The 22100-nt window shown below is 38.1% G+C and overlaps 1 protein-coding gene across 3 annotated transcripts in view; it reads right to left on the reverse strand.

The window, feature by feature from the left end:
* SOX5 (SRY-box transcription factor 5) overlaps positions 1–22100 on the reverse strand; it is a 608434-nt gene that overhangs the window by 451159 nt on the left and 135175 nt on the right. For all 3 annotated transcript variants that reach the window (XM_056508516.1, XM_056508534.1, XM_056508524.1), the window contains exon 2: positions 13815–13901. The gene's annotated coding sequence lies outside the window, so the exon portion shown is untranslated. The remainder of the gene's footprint in view (positions 1–13814; positions 13902–22100) is intronic.

Consider the following 22100-nt stretch of genomic DNA (forward strand, 5'->3'; position numbering starts at 1 on the left):
GCTTCTCAAACTACATTGCAATTTTAAAGAGAAATCTTCCAACTATAATTTCCTCCTTTATACTTCCATCACCTTCTCCTAGTAATGGGCCAGGTGCCACAGAAACAAGAAAAAGCAATATCCATCCAGTACCTGAGGTTTTTGCTCCACAGAACTTCTACAGCCTTGCAGTTTATCAAATCACCAGGACCCCCGAAATGAACAGTTGTTTTGGAGTCTCTGACCAGCTCTCACTTCAGGCACTCTCTTCTGTCTGTCTACAGTTCCCTCTGGTTACAGAGATGGACATGAAGAGCTCACACCATCAGTTTTGTTGTATATCAAGATTTACTAGGAGTTTTACTACAGTAAAACTGTGAGCTGATGGATGGAATTATAATCAGGTTACACAGATAAGAAAGAAACCATAGATAAGAAATTCAAACTTGTGTGGTCCTAAACGTTGCCTAAAAGATTGAGGCTATGCTGCCCTAGAAATGGCAATCACCTGGGGCATGTAAGAAGAGTCCTGTATTTTACGGAAGCACATAGACAGTGAGCTATGCGTAACTATGAGCAAAAGACACTTCTTAAAAGAAAATTATGTTAAATCATCAATAAAGTCATGAGGATGGACAATTATACTCATGTGATAAGATGAGTGTAGTTACCTTCACTCATAATTGAGAGTAGTGTGGGTTTATTTAATATCATAGTATGAGAAGCTCTGCTAAAACACCAGCAAAAAGTCAGTAATTACAATGAAAGTGACATTTGAAGAACTACTCAGGTACTACTGTGTGGGAATTAATGGTACTATTTTTACTGCTGATCTCTGCAAATCTTCCATTTCTCTAGGTTGGAATATGAAAGTGGGAAGAAAACTTCTAACTAAATTAATTTCCATTCAAAGTTTAGAGACAGTTTGGGAGATGTTCTTTAAAAACTAACAATGAAATTTGAAAAACTTAAACTGAACTAATTGATTTTGAATTTTCTCCATGTTGAAAGCTATTTTCTGATATAATGTTTAATGTGGATATGACTGGTAAATGCTACTAAATTTTTATACTGGCATCATTTTTTTTCTTGAAAATTAATTTCTTGCCTGAAAAGGATTAAAATAATTTCCATTTAAAGAAGGCTTTGCAAGATTGCTGGTCTATCTACACTGCACCATCCAGTTGTGTATTTATGTCGTGACTTGCAAAAGCTTTTCAAGGCACTTCTAAATGTGCTTTGAACAGATGGGGAAAGGTAATGCATGGCATTTTGTCAGCACAGACACACGCTGATTCTGATGCAAAAAGTGACATCGTAGTGTACTGATTTCACATACATTTCCATATGCTTAAATAGTTTTAGCCTGTATGTTACTCAAGCAATCATTTTAAGATAACAAGACTATTTAAACTACATTTTTTTCCACTTATCTTCTTATTATCAGAATCTGTGATTCATTCCAAATGTAGCTGCTTGGGTATGCATGAGAAAAAAATTACAAATCAATCAACCTTCTCATCATCCAATGTACTGACAAAGCAGATATCTTCTAAACAAATCAAGGCATTAAGAATGCAGGCCATCATAGTTGCTTAGATGATTTTCTGGCTGCTTCAACCCACCTCATATCTTCAGCTGGTGGAGTGCTGACACCTCCTTTCCTCAGGTCCAAATGACTGAATGCACAGGTTCCAACTCTTCTCCTCAAAAGCACACACCTCTTTCCTTGCACTGGCCATTTGCTACCTCAGCAAGGCAGAGAACGGAAATCTGTCATTTGTTCTCTCCTGAAAGGTTCAATGCCTGCCCACAGAAGGGGATGTCTCACACCAATAAGAAGTGCCCCAGGGAAGAGCCACACTCCTGCTGCTGTGACAAGTTCTGTCACATCTATTTGTATGCATGCTCCCAACTTTACCAAAAGCAAGTGTTGTCCTGAGCCAGCCACTTCTTTGATTTTATTTCTCTTTCACAGGTCAGTACTACTCTCTTTTTAACTCTCTCTATTTCTGACCTGAACATTAGAAGGAAAATAACACATCTCATCTAGACTAGAAAGGAACAATTCAGTTTAGGTCAAGCTTAGCTAGCAAAGCCCTCAGCTCATTCTGTGGCTCAAATGTAGGCTGAGCTTTTACTTCAGCTGGATACAGTTGTACCAACAGCATTATCCTCTGTTTAAAAGAGAAAGAGAGATTTAGGCAGATGGATTTAAGTAGTTCTAGCTAAGCTCACCTTAACCATGACTTCCCAGCCACCATCCCAAAGAAAAAGGCAGTGGAGATATGAAAGTGAGTGGATCCACAGTCTACCAAAAAACTCCACAGGCTAGGTAAACCTGTTTAATTTTATATTACTCAATAAAGTTGCTACTGGACACACAATTTACCATTTCGGAGGCTTGTAAATTGGGAGCTGAATTTTCCATTGAGACAGTGAGAATATTTTAAATAAAAGCAAAACAATTTTTTTTTTCCTCAGCTTAGGGACAGCTGAGCCATTTTGGCTAAGAAATTACTTTTTTTTTTTTAATGACTGAGGCAAACACCCAAAATGGAAAATACCAGCCAGAGTTCAAATCGTTTGGCGAAGATATGAACAGCTGAACTGAGAGTTTTAGGATGGAAAGCATCAAGCAATCTTCAACACAGACATAACTTCCCATACCTCCTACTGCCTATTTCCCCATGTTCCTGTGGTGATCAGGAGAGGTAGTCTCCCCACCCCATCAGTTCAAAGGTACATAAATGCTGTGGAGAACATGCCAGCATCCACCTGCTGAAGAGCAGTGCTGTGGAGCAAGACTCACTCTGGGATTTGTGAATCTTGCTATGAACCACCTGACCTTCAATGCTGTTGAAAAGAGGTTACTGAGCTAAACAAACCCCAGACAAATCAGCACAGCAAAGCTCTCAGCACCAACTATGCAGCAACAGCAGCCATGCACAAACCCTGAACCATGATTCAGCCTCCTGAGTCCCATCTTTATTTGCAACTTATATACACCTATTACAAGTTTTGTGTAAGAAATATGCTCCATTTTTATCTTGAGCAACCATGGCTTACAGTCATTGGAGGAAAAAATTTTCATCACTAGAGCCACAAGGAAGGACAAAGCTAAAAATGTTAACAAGTAAATAGTTTATCTTTTTTTCTCTCTCTTTTTAACTCAGTGGCATGAATGCTCAAGACCGTTATAAATACCAAGTAAGATTTCACAAGCTGGCATAAGTGAGTTTTTAACAGAGGAACATTTTGAGGTGAAAGCCAAATAGGTTGTGTTAATGTAAAAGGAAATAAAAAAGTTGACCATAACCTGAGGCCTTGGCTCCTGCCAAGTGCCTGTTGTTATGAAAGCAAGGTGCTCCACACAATCTAATCATAGCACTAAACCTTGTTACAAGCCCTTTTACAGCTCCAATATCTGGGTTACATGGAAACACGCTGGAGAGCCTCCTTGTACTATGAAATAAATGTCATTCTGACTGGCATCCTCTCTTCCAGCAAGTAATTTCCCTCTGCTGATAAATCGATACAGCAAAAACAAATGAGAGTGCACAATGGGCACATTGAGGATTACATTTTTATTCATTTCAGAGCCCCTGCAGCAGAGTTTTTTTAAATACAATAGCAAAAATGATGTACTCGAGCAGTGGGCAAGGAGGGAGGAAAGCATACCTTAGAGAGGAAGAGAGAAGGGAAAGAGCAAGAAAGAAGAGAAAGTGAAAAAGGGAGGAAGAAAAATAATCTCAGAATTTAGAATACAAGTCTACATTTGTAAGCCTCTAGTTCGGGGTGTATGTGTGTTCAACGAGTATTTAGTTTGGCTTATTTCTAAGTTCTTGTTCTCTGTTAAAGCAACAATATTTTGTCTCTTCCCCCCCTTTTCCTGTCTTTTTAAATTTTAATTTTAACTTTTCCATGCTTTGTTCCAAAGAACTCTTATCATTTCCATCTCAACTGCTGTACTAATACATACAGGACAGCCACATACATACAGTATTGCCCACATCTGTAGTAACTCATACCAAGACGGTTATGTCAGAAGGCACACATTTGGTGTAGTGGAGATGGAACTATAGGAAAATGGACCAAACCAGAGACACTTCAGCGTTTCAGTCCAAGGAACAGATCCAGCATCCAGTGAGGTCAGCAGAGATATTTTCAGTGACCTGTAGCAGGTTCTGACTCAGCCTGGTAACCTTCAATTATACAAAATATACAATTTTGGCCCCAAGACTTGAGATTTTATTCTTTCATAGTTATGAAGCAGAATTGAAAAGAGCTAGACTTCTTTTCTCCTTAGGACGTTCAGCCAAAGAGGGTGCAGCCATGGATTTACTGAGATGCAAACCCAAAGGCAGGAGCCCAAGGTATTGAGTAACTGGTTGGCCAGCACAGACATAAAGAGAAACTCAAGGGCACAAAAGGACACCAGTAGCACTGGTCAAACTCACAGGTTTTTGGCATTCACTCACTGCTATTGAGAGGCCAGACCCCAATAGCCCCAAACACTGGAGACCACTGCATGTCTACAGAAGACCTGGAATCAAGGCAGCCAAGGGGAAACTCAGGGAAAGACGTCACACATTTTTACAGCATAACCCTGACCAGAACATACCATGGGCAGGAAATCCAGGGAGGACATAGTCCTACAGTCCTTGTCTCTAAGAGGAACTCCAGCAAATGCAAGCAGGGCTTCCATTTCATCACTGTATGTCCACCAGGAACTGGACCAAAGTGACAAAACATTGTACATTTACTGCCACATGATTGCTGGTTTGTGGCCACTTTCAGCAGTGTCACAGCCCTAGCTTGAACCAGCAATCTCAAGGTGAAAGGCTATTGAATCTCATTACTAGTTTCCCCATGCCTCATTAAATTTGCATTTATTTGGTTCTCCATGTTAGTGGTTTCTACAATGAACAACTAGAAATTACACAGAAAGGGGCTTTTTTCCATCCCTTCCTTTTCTCCCCCATCTTTTTTTTTTTTTTTTTTTTTTTAAGCCGAAAGGCCATAACACAACAGCAGCATAATGAAAAGTGAAATCCTTTTACAACCCTGGGAAGGCCAAGATGTGTGCCCAATAAATGTAGGCAGACATGATATTCCTTATAATCACAGCAAGATGAAGATGTGAACTGAATAAATGCTTTTAAAACATCATAGGTTTTATTAGATGCAAAAGATTGAAGTGTTAGGCACCTTTTAGCTCAACTTTCATTTAATTTACTGCTTGCTGTACTGTAGTCTAAAGGGAGTGAAAAAATCCTCTCTCTATTTTTTTTTCCTTTTCATGAGCTGACCAAGGAGATGAAATCTGGGTACTTTAATTACCATTCAGAGCCAAAGGCCTGGCCTTTGATATGGAAATCCCACTTCAACTCCAGCTTGCTGCTGCCTTTCCCTGTCCCCTTCTCCTTCCAATCTCACAACATGAATTTTAAGTAGTCTTGTCAACACCTGACCATGAAAGCTAACAGAAGCCTGTGCTGCTAAGTTGGTGCTGTTGATAATTTTTGTAATTTTTTTTAGATTTTACTTTTCCTAAGGAGGAAGAAAGTGGGGTGGGGAAAGTCAGGTTAGAAATTGGACAAATTTATGGAACTGGATCTTCTCCTTACTTGTCCACACGCAGCCTGGCCCAGCTCATTCAGCAGCTCACATGAAAGGGTAAAAAAAAGGAGAAGCAGGCGGGGCAGGGGGGAACGGATGAAAGCTGTCATGTACAGTTACCCTGTTATTGTCATCTGCCTGCTGCATGACTCCCAGCTTTGCTATAATTATTAATTGCACTTGTCAACTGTCATTAATTCCTCTTTAGCATCCCTGTCTTGGAGTAATTAGACAGAACAGCCTCACTGCACTCATTGTTTTGAGAGGCCCCTGAAAGAGCCCAAAGGGCCCGTGGAGACATAACCATCGTTAATACAATAGAGCACCTCAGCATTAACCCTTTCCAAGGTGTAGAAATCAGAAGCTGATGGCTCTCCTATCTCATGAGTTCCAGTTGCTGAATACCCCTTTCCCTTTTCCTTATGAGGGTTGCGATCCAATGACTCAGGAGCAGCTGGAGCCTTCAGGTGCTTCAGCCTGGGGCACCCCTCTTGAGGGGCTGCAAGGAGCCCTAATTTTCTGAGCACTCCTGAGCTCTATCAAAACATGATCTTCTGCCTGACTCCTAGAGGAAGGCACATAACACCAGACTTTATAAAATTATCATCGTCACTTTTACCTCTTTCACCAGAGTTTAGAGAGGTTGACCAAAAAGCATCTGTGGGATGTCAATGTCTTTTGATGCTCACTTCCCCCCTCACCTGAGGAAAAGGACCCAGAGCATTTGTTTTGGTTGCCTCTGCTAAGATCTCCAAGCCCAGCTTCACTGTCTCTGCCCCCACAAGTAAGACTCCCCCACAGAAATCTTCCCATGCTCACACATGCACTCCCAAAATTCCCCAACTCTGTATCTCTGTGCTGTTAAACAGATGTAACTGATGTCCACAGTCTTCCTTACATTTGCCATTGATTTGCTGGCCACAGATAAGTGGCAGGGAGTGGACTCTACTCTCTCCCAGGATTGCAAAAGGATACAAGGATACATAGGATAAAAACTCAGGTATGTGGGAAAGGTACAGCAGAAAGGCCCAATTAGGAAGCTAATGAACAAAGACTAAGAAAACAAATAGGTTGATACTGTATTTATATTGCCAGTCTTGGGAAGAAAGCTGCACTTTCCATTGCTAATATCAAGCTGCTTCTGGGTGGGAAATAAAATGGAGAGGAGGAAAAAAAAGTGTTCCCTCATTTAACTTGAATTTACACTGGTGCCTGACTATATAAATGGTCATTTAAAAAACCCAAACAAACAAGGAGGAACTAGTCCAACCTGTTGCTGCAAAATGCAAAATATCTCTGCAGTTCAACTCAGAGTTTTCTGCTTAGGTTTACTAAATTCTTTCTCTGCAGCTAATCCACTCTCTCTCATCTTTTGAATTGTTATGCTGGAATTCAAGTTTTAATATATGAAAAGAGAAGCCAGCAAGGCAGTAGCCAGACTTAATTTTACTGTCACTTGGGAATACTCCAAGGCGATTCGTGGCCACTGGACAGACATGTGTGGGGCTAGGGAAGACTATACTACACAACTACTCCTTCAGTCCCACAGCTGGAAGTAGAGAGAGCACATTTATTTTTTCCTTTAAAAATTCCAGGAGTGACTCCTATTCATCCTAGGCAAGCAATTTTGCCAAACCTGGTCACACCAAAGATGATCTTCAGCAACAGTATTCCTTGCATGACATATTTTAAATAAGACTACATATTACTGATTCAAAATCAGAACCTAGACTACTGAAAATGTAAAGAAACTTCTTCAGTCTGTTAACTTAAGGGCAACAAGAGACCTTTGTGAAAAGGGTTTTTTTTCCCCGTTAAATTTTGCCTCTTTTCAATGCTTACCCAGCTGAGATCAAAGCCACAAATTAATGAAGCAAATACACTCTAAACCAGTGTTTCAAAGTCATAAAATGTTAAAGAATCTTATTCAGAGCTTCAGCTTCTTTGGATCTGGCTTAGTAGCTTGTGACTTACTGAAATAACAGAGAGCTTTGTATAAAGCCATGTGGAATGTATTTATAGTACATATAGAACCAGAAAAAATATTTCATAAGCATATGCATCAGATTTCTGGCAGTGTGCACCCTGCATCAGAAATAAGAATTTGGCCACAGACCTAATCAGAAAACACTTACTCACTTTTCTCAATTGTGGCTGCAGTCAACCACTGTAAAAATTAGAGCGATTTTTTCAAAATAGGGCTCAGTTCAGCTGCATTCTAAGTAGCAATACTGATTATATTCCTTCTGCATTTTTTAAAGATGGATTTCAGTGTCCTACAAAACTGGTTCTGTCTTGTATAACAGCAAGATATGACAGCCAAATCTTATTGCTACCTTATTAGTGAGAAACTGCTAAATTACCTTTAATTGCACACAAGGCCAAATTTCTCTAAAGGTCAAAATGAATACAGAACACGCATATTATTACAGATTTCTGAATGGCCAGTGATACTAATTCCTCAAGTAAATAAAACGGTTTTATTTTCCTTTGCTAACACCAGATGCTTATTTCACATTTTTATATGAGTTTGCTCTTGGGACAGATGTAAACCAATCCCAATTGCTGGCAAGGAAAGCACCCTAGGATAAAGCTGGCTGAACACACTGATGATTTCAGGTTTTCAGTGTGATCTGCTGAGACATTTCTGTGATTCAGCCAGAAGCTCTGGCATTAGCTCTGGTCAATTCAAGAAGGTGAGAAACAATAGGTGGTTACCAGCCATTTCAGTGTGAATTCACATGCTTTCTGTAGTGAACTTTTGTCACCAGTGCATTCTGATGAATGGTTGGGAAGTTTTGCCAATTAAAAAGTACAAATCAGCAAGCAGCTCTTCATCAAATTGATTCAGCTGCAAATCTTTATGCATTCTTCTAATCCATAATGCCTGACTCCTGTACATTGGATAGTCCCAAATCATCCCGAGCCCGTGTTTTCTCCCCCCCCCTCTTTTACAGGCCACGCTAACTGAAAAAGCAATTAACAAGAGCACAGAACATCCAACAGGAACACAACCCTAAAAACACACCAATATCATTACAGATAATAAATTCTGTTCCACAGTCTCTCCAATGAAGAGTGTTCAAGTGATGATTAACCAACAAGCCAAGTGTTCAGCTGCAATCTAAGCCCATTTTGAACAGCTTTTGCTCAGAGCACACTAAAGCAGAAGATTAAAAAGCCAAATGGATTAAAAACCCTTTAAAATTACTGTCTTCCAGGTCATTATGGCAGAAAGTCATATCGATATATACACATATATATTACATATATAAAAAAAGGGAAAAAAACCCTCAGACAATCCTTCTCTGGAGGATCACTTCAACACTTTTGACTTCAGAGAAACAAGCAGCTGTAACCTAAATCAGAACTCACCTCTTCACCAATCAGAAAGAAGCTTTTTCAGAAACTTATACTTTCTAATAGTTATATTTGCCTTAATCCTCTTGGAAACAGTTTTAGGTCATTATTCCAGGAGTTATTAGGTTGGAAAACAGCTTCTAGGCAAATGATGCTATTCACAAACCTTTTACACCAGAAATAATGGTTGGATTATTTCTGCCTCAAAAATAGTCTTGAGGTCTGATTTCTGATTTTCTTTATATCTGATGCTCCTGAGGACAAAAAACAACAACAACAAAAACAACAAACAAACAAACCCCCCACCCAAAAAATAAATACCGCTACCTGCACATTCCAATAATAATGGAAATTTTAAATATGTAGAAGGAATTTTATAAGTATTATAATGGCAGCAATAAGAGTAAGTTTTAATTTGAAGTGGAAGTAAAAAAATGGTTTATCTTCTGGCTTCCAGTACTCTTGTAATGTTTCCAAGGGCACTCAAAAGATATGGTGTTTCCCTAAATGCCAGTGCAAAAGGGCTTTCACAGATCTTTATTTTTTTCCTCATACCTTCTAAAGTATTATTCTTTTTTATTATTATCATTTGGTGTCTCCCAGCATGATAGATAAATAATAAAGTATATTGAATTCTGCTCCTTGTACAGCACTTGAGGGAAAGGTGAGCAGACAGACATCTGTTGGTCTGGGAGTATCACTGTTCCCAGGACTTTAGAAATCAGTTTGCCATTTCCACCCAAACGTATGCTTTGCATTAAGCTGCCAGTGCTCTGCAGAGCAGGCTGACCAGACTCACCAGGCAGCTAAGCTCACAGAACTTGCAGCTGTCCTCAAAATACTCCTGTATTTGAAACCACAGAATTATCAATTCCATTTCATATTTTTCCCACCCTTGAGCACAGTAAGCAGATGGGAAATAAGGAGTTTAGTACCTCTCACCCCAGATAGTTTCCTTCTCATATTTTAAAAAAATATATTACCATTATGTATCATATGAATTTTCAGTAAGAAGGGAATTCAGCCCTAAAGCTGTTCTATTTCCAAAAGGCTCTCCTGAGCAGTTGTCTACTTCTACATTTTATAATAAAAGTCAAATGTACCAAGACCAACAACACACCAAAAAACCAGCACCTCCCAAACACATCATATCAATTCAATTGTGCTATACTGCAAACTTGGCTTTTTTTTCAGCAATTTTTGCCCGAATAAGAACTTTAGGATTTACCCCATCATTTCTACATATAGCTGTATCTGCATGTGAAACACGCATAATCTTCCTTTTCTCAAAGAAAATAATTGCATTATTAACTTAAATCCCACCTGTTTTAAAGTAGTTATTAGTAAATTTCCACACATTAATTTTACCCAAAAAATTAATTTATATTCTTCACAGACAAAGGGGGTCATAGTGGAAAACAAAACTTCAACAGCACAGAAAGAGCAGCAGCATCTCTGACTAAATTTCTCACTGAAGAAGTGACATCATTTGACCAAAGGATTCTGTGGCGTCACTTTCTGAAATGTATTTAAAATGTATTAATTTGCCTATATAACAATTTCATCATCATTGCTCAGGAAAAATCCTTAAACCTAAAAGAAAGGCCTTCTGAATAAACAAAAGCTAGAGACACACAAGATAATTACAAAAAAAAAAAAAAAAAAAAAAAAAAGAAGAATTGTTGCATTTGTTCTCCTTAGTTACATTAAGAATAAAAAGCCAAAACTAATGCAATAATGTATCCCAGCAGTTCAAATCTTCTAATTTATGTAGAACGGATTATTACTTAGACAATCTGACCCTGGGCAAAACTTCCTCAGTTGAGAAGATTTACAATCTAATTATGCAGGAAGTTCTGCTGAGACAGTTTGGGTGCAATGGTCTTCTATTACATTAGCTTAGCTAAAATTGCTGCTTCTCCACTTGCTTGGTCTTCCAAGTACTCACATGAAAACAGAAAATCCTCCCTTCGTGTCCTTTATTTTCCTTTAGTCTTTCTCAGCATTATTGTGTGCACAGGCACCTGTCCTCAACTGCAAGTAGCAGCAAGGGACTGAGGTCGTTAAAAGCCAACTAAAAGTTGTCTTTCAGACTTTTGCTTTGTCCACTGTTTAGTGAAGTGGCTTTAAAAAGGCCCATCAAAGTGCTTTTCATAATTTTTAAAATGATAGTTGCTGGGTTGTTTCTCCCCTACCCGATTGCAAATGCCCCTGAAAAAGAGCCCGGAGCTGAAGCCTGTTCCTGTACACTTGCTGCTTCATCATGCACGCACAAAACTAGTTTGTTTTTGTGGGTGGCTCACAGATGTTTTGCTGCTGTCTCAGACACCTGAATATTTTTAGCAAACTACATCATTAGATTAAAAAAAAAAAAATGTTCCTCAACACATTCAAAAATAGCAAGAGCTTTGTAAGTCTGCAGAGGAAATAAGTCTGGATAGGAAATTTGGGTCTAGCATAATTCAAAGTACCTTTTCTCCTGTAGCTACATTACAGTGTATTGATACATTGTAACACAGCTACAGAAGAAAAAAAGCTTTGAATTATGTTATATACAGCTGAATATATAGACATGTCCTATATTAACATAGATGAAGAAATCAGTGCCATTTTTTCTTTACAGTGTTTTGATTTCAAAAGGTCTATGGATGATATCACAGCCTTTGATCTTGATAATTACCACGTGTATTAATGCACAGTTTTATCTACAGGTAGCAGACTTTTTAAAATCACCTTCAAATTCATTAGACAATTTTGTTGATACCAGCACCCACATTAAAAAAGTAAGGATCTGTAGCATAAATTTCTAATTAATACTGATCAATTTAGAGGACATATTTGTCAACGAAGTGTCTCAATTCTCAAAGGCTAATGACCCTTAATTAAGACCTTAATTTCTTTTTTTTAATAGTTGTTCAGTACATAGCATTTTTTTAGCAATTGTTTTTAGCAAATGTTTTTAGCAATTACATATTTTTATTATTTAAAAATAATTCAGCAACTCAGAAAAAGATTTCTTTTTTTTTTCCCCCTGTAAAATAGAAGCTTCCCTTCCTTCATTATTAAGCACTGCCTGTAAAATTAGGGATTTCTTCTTTGATAAGCTTATTTAGAAGAGGAAAAGATGAGAATGTCACAACTGACTTCTGGCATTTAGAAAGATATTAGTGAATTGTACAACTTCTCCATATCTGAATCAATCATGTTAAAATATCATGACTTAGACTGTCATCTCAAATGCGTGTCTAACGCCTCACCACGAAGCAGAAAAGCATCGATTTACACCACAATATTATCAATCATTCACATAATCCTGCATTCAAATTTAATTAGAATTTCTTTTTTTCTGAAAAAAAGCAGTAGAATAGCCCTCTGCATTGGGACAAAATCATACAGAAATCAAGAAGGCTGTCTCTGGCTTTTATATTAGTCAGGCTTTATCTTATCTCAGTCTAAAATCTCAGTTGCACAGCTCTGGCTCTTGACAGCCTTCCACATTTCCAGCCAGGAAAACTGGATGTGTTGCCTGTCACCCTGGCTGCATTTCTAAACCTGATGTTTTAGCAATTGCCACTCATGATACAAGACACACAAGAGCAACCTGGTCAAAGACAGGTAGCACCTAACCCCATAACACTGAAGAATGTCAACCTCAACTCCAGTTCTTGAAGACCACAACAACAAGGATAAAAACAGGGCTACTAAAAGGGAGTGTTTGTCTTTGAAACCTTAATTCTGCAAACATTTACTCTTCATGGAAATCAGATTAAGCACAAAAACTACTACAGGATTGTTGCCTCTTCAGCCCCTAAAATCAAGAGCCAAACAGGACAAGGTGATAAAATGCGGCTACCATTTTTAATGAAGAGTCCCTCCACACCAAAATATATGCTGAAAATGCATTTGTAACACAGGGCAAGTACACTTTTGTAAGTTTAGCAAATAAGCATAATTGACAAGAAACTTCAATTAGAAAGACAGGTAATGAAGTAATTCCCCCTCTTGGTACAGCCCCTGCTGAAGCCCCCTTCCCTGTTAATTATGTCTTATTACATAAGAAAGTGTCTTGGCAAGGTGTCTTGTCCTTGATTCCCATAAGAAGCAAGATTAGAACAGGCTGTCATTAATTTGTTCATCTAATAGGAAAAGTACTGAGTTAGGAAACTATATAATAACAGTCAACAGAGCTACCAATATATATAAGAATATATAAAAACAAAAAAATCGTTTTGGCATCAGGATCAAGAAGACAAAATAACTGGTGGGATTATTTGCATCTGAGTCTCCTGCCAGGCCAACAGCATTTAACCAGATTCTTCCCCATCCAGTCTCCCTAATGACAAGAAATATCACATTTGTAAAAATTTAGTACTTGGGATATAGATACTAAACGCTACTAAACGCTACTAAAATATTGCACATATATGCACAAAAGCAAAAAAAAAAAGCACCCCAAAATCTAAACAAAACCCAAACCAAACAAAACAATAATCCAAACCCAAAAATCTTTCACGGTTCTCTTACTGAATGTTTTGAATAGATTGATATATAACTGCAAAGCAGTTTGAATGAGTAACAGAAAGTACAGACAAACTTAAAATATTACACTAAGAATATGCACACTGGAGAATGCTTATTTACTTGCTGACATGCCCACTCTTCTCCCTCCTCCCCAGTCCAAGAGTGGTTGAGAAAAACTGAGTATACTAATGTCTTCTGTGGTAACCTAGTAACCTTCTTCTTCTCCACAAGCACTTCCTTCATACTACACTTTTCCTTCATACAACACCCTTCCTTATTGCCAGCCCTCCAGAGTAATTGCAGTATGTCTTTATATGGTTTTGTTTTCCTACCCAATGCAGAGGAGTTGGGGTTATTTTCAGTCTTCGAAAGCTTGTAAACAGGATCAAACAGGAACCTGGTCATCAGCAAGAGGAAGGCTAGAAAAATAAAAGCAAATGCATATCAACAATTTTATTTTAAAAAGAAAATACATCCAAAACATGAAACAAAAGCCTGGGCTCTGCTAGACATACCCCTCCCCATTCCTTTTTATTCAGTTCATGAACTCTTTTTTGCAGAACAGAGGCTGGTGTAAATTAATGTGTGACCCAAAATATATCACGTGGAAAAGCTGCCATAGAAATATGTAATAGCAAAAAAAAAAGTAGGCATTAGAACTAAAGAAGCACCTCTTATCATGATAAATCAATACAAAGATTGAACTAGGAGAAAGATATGACTACATATACCTGTTTCTCTAGACTGTTTAAACAGCTCAGCGACACTCAGTGTTTTTGTATCCCCAGCCTAACACGCTTGCGCAGTTAGCAGTACAAGTACAGTGCCAGGAGCAAGAAGTCCTCTGCATTTGCTTCTGCTTTCAGCTGTCACTCTGTGAGTAGGTGGGTTACTCACACATTTACTCCAAGACTTAGACATTGTCCTGAGGTTCTTGAGTTGCACCTGATATGTTGCACCTGATGTGCACCTGATATTCCTGCAGGGGTGACAGAGTAACATCTTCCCCAGGAACAGCACAGCTCAGAGCTTCAGGGATTTGTCAGTGACATCAGTGTGACTTCTCAAACTCGACTTGGATCCTCCACAGTTCAGGAGTATGAGGCAACTCTGATCTCTCTGGGCACCTACTGTAGTTGTGATTGCTGCTGTGTTACCCCAGGCCTTCAGCTGAGAAGGGAGAAATGCATCTTGTCACAAGGTGTGCAAGTGTAGGATGCATAAAACAGTAATAAGCATAAGCCAGTCTGAGCCCATACTTTTGATATGTGCTCACACAGGCCAAAGTCCATCTCAGATGTGGAGTGGTTGACCTTCTAGTCAGGTTTGGCATCCTTAAGTTTTATTACAGTGTATTATTATCAATCTAGTCTAACCAAAACAAATAATTTTTAGTATGGAACACATGTATAAATATGAATAGGAATTTATTTTATCTTTCAACTACAAAACACATACACAACCAAATTCTGAAATCAACATCGTTAATAAATAAAACCAGAAGCTTTTTCCTATTGGTTTAACTTGACAAAATTACTTTCCCAGCTCTACAGCTCAGGGATCTCCAGGAAAAGCAGCAGCATATAAGATACCACCAAGAGCAGGTGCACGAAGCTTTAAAAGACACCATCCCTAGTCCCCTACTGAGCTCTGCATGCAGGCAAACTTTGTGAAGACAAACCTCAATTTCCTATATTATTTTTGAGTAATCAGATGAACAAATAGAAATGTGTCCTCTATATATTTTGTATAGAAATTTCCTCAGTCATGAATTTCTGCTCTTAGAAAGATAACTATTCCTATGGGCTTTTCAAATCTCTGCTGAAGAGGGGGGAAAGACATTTTTCAATGAAGATAAGTTGTCAAAATTTTCGTGTACAAAGATAAGTCAAGTTTTGTGGGACCTGTTTACCAGCACTACAAAGAACTGAAATATACCAATTCCTTAGCTCTTATGACTTGGCAGTCAAAGTAATTCATTAACTAAATAATATAATATAATAATATAAAACCAGTCCTTTATCTTCCTTCTCTAACCCACACATTATTAACAGAGCAGATGTGGACCGTGAGCTGAGAAAAGAACAAGCTCTGCTCACCTCACTCCTAATTAGGATGAAATCCCAGGACAAAAAAGGCAGGTTACAACACAATCAGAACCAGTAAAATTTGTTTACAGAATATTCCCCATCATGTTTTTGCCTTTCCCAGCAACCTGGAACCAAGTGTTTTCACCGACCTCCTCATACCAGCAGAATACGAGTAAAAAGTAATACTCATGTGGCTCATTCTCTTGTTTGCTGCTACCAACTTTGACCAATGATACTTGCTCATCCTTATCTTGTCTCTGACCTACCTCCTCCCTTAACAAACTCTTTACAAAATTTATGATTTTCCATGACCACAGATATTTCTAGGTTTTTGAAGAGGCTTTTCTTTCTAATTTCTCTTACTTAGCAGTTATCTTCCACAACCTAGGCAGGCACAGGTATTAAAAAAACCAAGTAATATTAACAACCACCATCACCACCACCTGAATTTGAATCTCAGTTTTATTAGGGTTAGTTTACAACTGTGACCCACAGTTTATTCCCATACAGAGTTCAGCATTTTCTTCTTGGTAATTTTATCTACGTACAACTTTCTAGCTGGTGCCAAGTAGCTTCAAAATGGTTATTTTATGACTGTTAGAAAAGACAAAGCAAAGCCCAGGCTAACAACTGCCTACAAGCGTTGATGGGAATAAGATTTTTTTCCAGGAGCAGAGCTGGAAATATCTTTATGGAAAAAGACCTTTTGAAAAAAAGCCAAATTTATTTGGACTAAGCAAACTTTAGTTAATTAGTTGAAGTAAAAATAAAAATGTGTTTTTTAAAAAAAACCCACCAAATTCAGCTGTTTATCAACAATGCAATGAAGCAATCACCAAACATTAATGGAGACTCCTGAAATTTTGGTTCTTGTCTACAGTCTTGAGTGGAGAGACAGACCCAGTAAAAAAAGGCCTGTTGCCATGTGAAGTAACCTAGATCCTATTCTGCAATTAAATTCACTTTCATATTTACTGCAGTTTCCATAGGATGGACCTAAGAAAAATTCTGCTTTTAAACAATTTCTTTGACTTTCTCTCTATTTCCATAAGTAGTCCTACAATACTTTTGTTTCTACAGCAATGGTTGGGAATCATTATTTGGGAGGACTACAAGTGCACCATTCCAGAAGCAGGCAGCAGTTCTATATACAGGAATATATGACACATAGTGACAAACACTGTGGTGACTTTTCTGTGATGATGACATTAGCTTGGGATATATTTTTAGGAAGCAAAGAGAGCAAAGTCCCCAAATTACTCTAGCAATTATCTGCTGGGTATTTCTCAGGGGTAAAAAAAAAAAAAAATTAAAATCAAACACCTAGCCCACCACACATTTTGCACAGAAAATGCAACTTTTTACAGCAACTGTGACTCTCAACTCTCCACGTTTCACCTGGTGGTTAAAAATCCATTCAGTTATGCATCATAGAGAACGAGAGAAACGGGGAAACATGAGGTTTTCTGCATATACTTTCATTTTGACAAGAACTCCTCGAGGCTTACAGCTGTTAGTTTTTAACTCTTCAAGTCTTAAATCTGTCTACTGAAGGTTGAGCTGCATCAGTCATGCTACAAAGAAAACTGTGTTGATGCATCTTCTGAAGGTGAGATCTTTAGTATCTAGCAAATTCTTCTTCATTCTTAAAAAAATTGAATGCATAAAAGAAAAAAAGCATAAATGTTTTTGAAAATTTGTTGCTTTTAGAGAAGACCTTACCTCCTAATTTCAAACTCTGAGGTCTCATTTCATAAGCCAAAAATCCGATTGACATTATGGCCCCTCAAAACACTGGTTTTTACATGCACTGGGAAGAATCACAGGCTGGCTCTGGATGTTTTTCCTATTCTAAAATAGTCAAAGCTAGTCTAAACAGAGTGGGCTTGGGGGTTGTTTTAGGGTTGGTGGTTTTTTGTTGCTGTTTTGTTGCTTTTCAAATAATTTTTCTGCTAGAAAAATGCCAGGTGGCTTGTGCAAGACTACCTCAGTATTTACTTGTTCATATGGCTGGGTTGTAAGAGAAAAGTCAGGAGGGGTAGTAGGTTTTATTGCTTTTTTGGGGTTTATATTTTTTTTTTTCCCTCTAGGCTTTTTTTTTTTTTCTTTGCTTGTTTGTTTTGGGATGTTTTTTTTTTTGGTTTTTGGGTTTTGGGTTTTTTTAAACTATTTGCCAACCAGAGTCATTTATCCCCTATTAGATAACGTATAATAGACTATACCGAAAGGGTCACTGGCCTTCCATTTAATGATATTACCGGCACCAATCTGCATTTTCCCGACAATGTCCCTCAACACAGAATAAATGGCTGATCTCTTCACAATAACAGCTGATTTCTCTTTATTAAGCTAAAAAGGTCACCATTTTCTACTGCTGGGCAGCCCTGCACTATTGATAATTTTATGCATAAACAAATGGCAAATTTGTGCCACATAAATATGCATTAGCAATTACTTTTTCCTCGGGCAACGCTCACCGCATGCAAATGTGTCCCTCACAGGGCCCGGTGCCTTTTGTTTTAGCTCTTGAGCAGCTAAACAAAAGAGCACAATAAACAGTTTAAAAATTGCCAGTCAATAGGAAATGCAAATGCAAAGGTAAATGGCAGGAAACTTTTGCCCAAACAAATAAAACTAAATTTTCAAAAAGCCAGACAAAAATCATGCAAAGAAATACGTAAATAAACGGAAAGGAGTCTCTCTTTTCTATCTACTCTCTATCTACAACTCTATTTCTTTTTGATAGAGACATGGCTAAGCTGCTCTTTGCAATGCAACAGTGGAACACAAATGAAAGCACCTAAAATGTACGCATTTGGTTGGGTATGTTTTAAGATGGACCCACAGTGGCAGGCAAAGGAGGCAAAAGAAGGATGTCTGCGAAAATTCATAGTGGATGCACGGCTTAGCTTTTTCTGGCTGAAAATGTTCATTAAATAATTTTAAAGAAAACCTACATTTGAAGGAATCCCTCAAAAAGGCTTCAACATCATCTGTAAATAGTGATTTGGGATTTTATTACTAGGGAAGTGCCCAAAAAGTACCAATTTATCTGTATCTGCATACAGATATCTGTAGTAACTGCCTAATAAATGTGGTCACTTGAGAAAGTTGAACTACATATAATGCCCTTTACCCCAGAGACAGAAAGCTTGACTTTCTCTTGTCTTATCCTTGGACTACTCAATTCCGACAGTAAGTCAAAATTGTATATAAGACACAGGATAAGGGGAAAATATCAGACTCAGACACTAAATTGCTATGACCATAGAAAATCAAACCTGACAATTTTAGGAGAACTGATGATTCTTTTGGATTTCCCCTTTCAACAGAGGGGCTTTACTGCTGCAGAGGACAGTGTGACACATACAGTGGTTATTATTGTTTGTAGGCAGGCTACTACACGTGCACCGGAACAACACACTGTGCACAAACACATGCTAAGGCCACCTCAACGATCCAGCCAGGAAACCTGCTTTCTCTTCACACAAACTCTGAGCAGAAATGGAAAGGCATGAAGGATAGCCAGCAATATAAGCTGCACCTTAAACTACAAATGTTTATTAAGAAACCAAACTTAAAACATGCAGGCTTACCTTCTGGTCTTAAAAAAAAAAAAACTAACCAATCAAACAACAAAACCAAAAATCAAACCAAACAAACCAACCAACCAAACAAACAAACAAACAAAAAAAAAAATAAAACCAAACCAAAATACCCTAAGAAATCAAACCTAAATATAATTTAGTTCAACAGAAATTGAAGTGACTAATCATGTGCTTCAAGAGTTTCCCATATAAGGGACATCATGCAGCAGGTAACCCACGTAGACAAATTTGTATGATAGTAATGTCCAAGGGGTTTATTTTTAGAGAATGGGAATGTTCCTGTCAATGTAAACATTCAGCAGCAATCCTACATTTTTCCCACCCAATCAGTTGTCACAGAATGACAATTTCACAGAATTAATTTCCATGAATTATACTAAAAATCAACAAGCTGATAAATATAATTTTTTTTCCAGTTAATTCAGTTCATTTCTTGCCTTTCACTACCCCTGATTTTGGCTTGGATGATTTTGTAACACTACTTTACAGGAGGACTTTTGATCCTGATAGAACCTGATAAAAGTGTTAAATAGCAGCAGTGGTTATTTTTTTAACTATTCTCTTTCTAAGAGACTCTTACACATGGTCCAGGATAGGAGAAGCTGCATCAAGCACAGGACAAGACATGCCCTCACAAAGACAAAGTCCTCATTTTAGGCTTTCAGCCAAGAGCACTCCCACACCAGTAACACATTTCAGCCATAAATCCACAACTTGTAATTTCTTTAAATGGTGATAAGATGATCAGTTCAACATAGTATGTGAGATATATAAAAATGCCCTCTTGCTGTCTTGCCATCCACCTTTCTTGGCTCTGCTTTTTCCCTTATTGTGCACAAAGAAAAAAAAAATGGTACTATAATAGCACCTTCTGCTTTGGGTAAGTCAAGGCTCACCCAACAACTGCATACCCATTAAAGAGAGCATCCTCAGTTAAGACACTCTGCCTTCTCCAGCCAGCCTTTAGAGCTGCTCCTCAAACATGCCAATGCTGTTAAGGGGCATCCACCTGCTAACAGACTCACTGCAAATCCCAAAGACTTCAGAAATAACATCTTGCAGAAATTTGCATACCATTTTGTTAAGCCGAATGTGACTGAAAGACCCATGGTTATACACAAAGTTCTCCTCAGGTCATCAATAGAGTGAAAAAAGGCATAAGCAGGTATGATAAAGCAAGATCAAATAAATTGTTTAAATGCCTCTGCAGAGGTAGTTCTCACGAATGTCCCTGTGGCCAGTCTCCTGCCATTAACATAGTTAGAAAGTCTGTAATAGGAAGAAAATTATTACTATATAAAATATTCCTACAAAGAGAGACTGCTGCAGAATTGAAATGAAGAGATGTAGCTCAATCTGTTAATGCCCATCCCACATGTGTGAATGTGATGAACAGTGGAGAATGAAATGACTGTTAAATCTCTGTTAACAAGGGTATTTTAAATAGTAATCATGGGTCCTTCTGTATTGGTACCATGTTTTAACAAAATTTGATGGGGTTATTCATGTTAATCCCCAAAACTAGCACCAGCCCTATCAAAACAAGACCTCCAAAGAACATACCAAGAGATGGCCATTTTCTACAACTGTGGGTAGAGTTGGTTTTGTAAAAAGGATGCAGCTCAAAAGAAAGGAATAGGGAAGAAACTATTTTTGTCAAATTCAAGCTCTCTAGCTTTCTCTCCTAACAATTTCAGCTTCTACTCTTGTTTCCTAGCCCCCATTTTCAACAATAGTTATTGTCACTGGTGGTTAAAAGAAGTTTTTCTTTTAGAAAAAGGCAAAAATGAGCATGCACAACTACAATCTTCATAGAAACATGTTTTTAATATCAGAGACTGTACTTTTTTTTTTTTGCTTTTTTAACAGCTTTCCTGGAAATCTTTGAAGTTAAAGCTTTCTGGCAAGAGTGAGTTTCTTTAAGAACTTTAATACCGCACATTGATAGTGTCTAAATACTTACTGTGTATATATTTATATGGTTATGCACTTGGAAAAAGATAACTAGATGACAATACAGATGCTGACATATCTTCATGATAGGCTTTAAAAATTTAGCCATATACCAATTCTTTCTTGATGCCATGTTGTTAGATCATTACACATGCGCACACACACTCATACACACACCTGAGGATACTCAAAAGCAACTAATTCCAAGCATTACTGTTTAATCCTACCTCCTCCCCTCTCCCAGACTAAGTATTAGTACTTCAAGATGTGTCCTACTAATGCAGCTACACCCCTCCTCTTTAATTCTTCATTCTTCTCCCTTCAATCTATTGCTCTCAGTTGTTTTTAATTGGGAAGCATCAAAAATTGTCAGCAAGAACTTAGCATGAATTAGTATCAGAAAAGTAGTGGGTTTTTTAATTAAAGAAAATGTGATGTTTTTGTTCTCCAAATCTCCTCCTTCCTCTTATCTCTCCACCTCAAGAATAGTCAAAATGTGCTTCTGCAATCAATCTATCATCTGAAAAGCAAGCTGGATTTCTTCTCTTTCCTTCATATTCACTACCAGTAATAGCTCCATGATTAAGACTCAGCTGACAGTTCTCATGCCACTGAAGCTGAAAAAAATCCAGCTCACTCCTCCAGTAGCTGAATTGGTCCTCTAGGAAAGGGAGGGGGGAAGGAGTATGGGGAGATAAACACATCTGATCGGAAGACATCCGCAGCAAGGCAGCACTCCCTGCTCAAAGCTACCAAAGCACCCATCCCAGGCAACTACAGTCTCTCAGGAGATAACAGATTTAACTATTCCACTCAAAATAGTAAGAAAAAGATCTGAAGGCTTCCGTATGAACCCAGCAGAATTGACCAAACGTATCCATCTGTTCACTTTCATATAAGCAATATATATGCTGCCAGCATTGGACCCCTTCTAGGGCAGGGCCCTGGGACTTCAATTACATCTGCC

Source organism: Oenanthe melanoleuca, chromosome 1A (genome assembly GCF_029582105.1).
Source record: "Oenanthe melanoleuca isolate GR-GAL-2019-014 chromosome 1A, OMel1.0, whole genome shotgun sequence".
Taxonomy (NCBI): Eukaryota; Metazoa; Chordata; class Aves; order Passeriformes; family Muscicapidae; genus Oenanthe; species Oenanthe melanoleuca.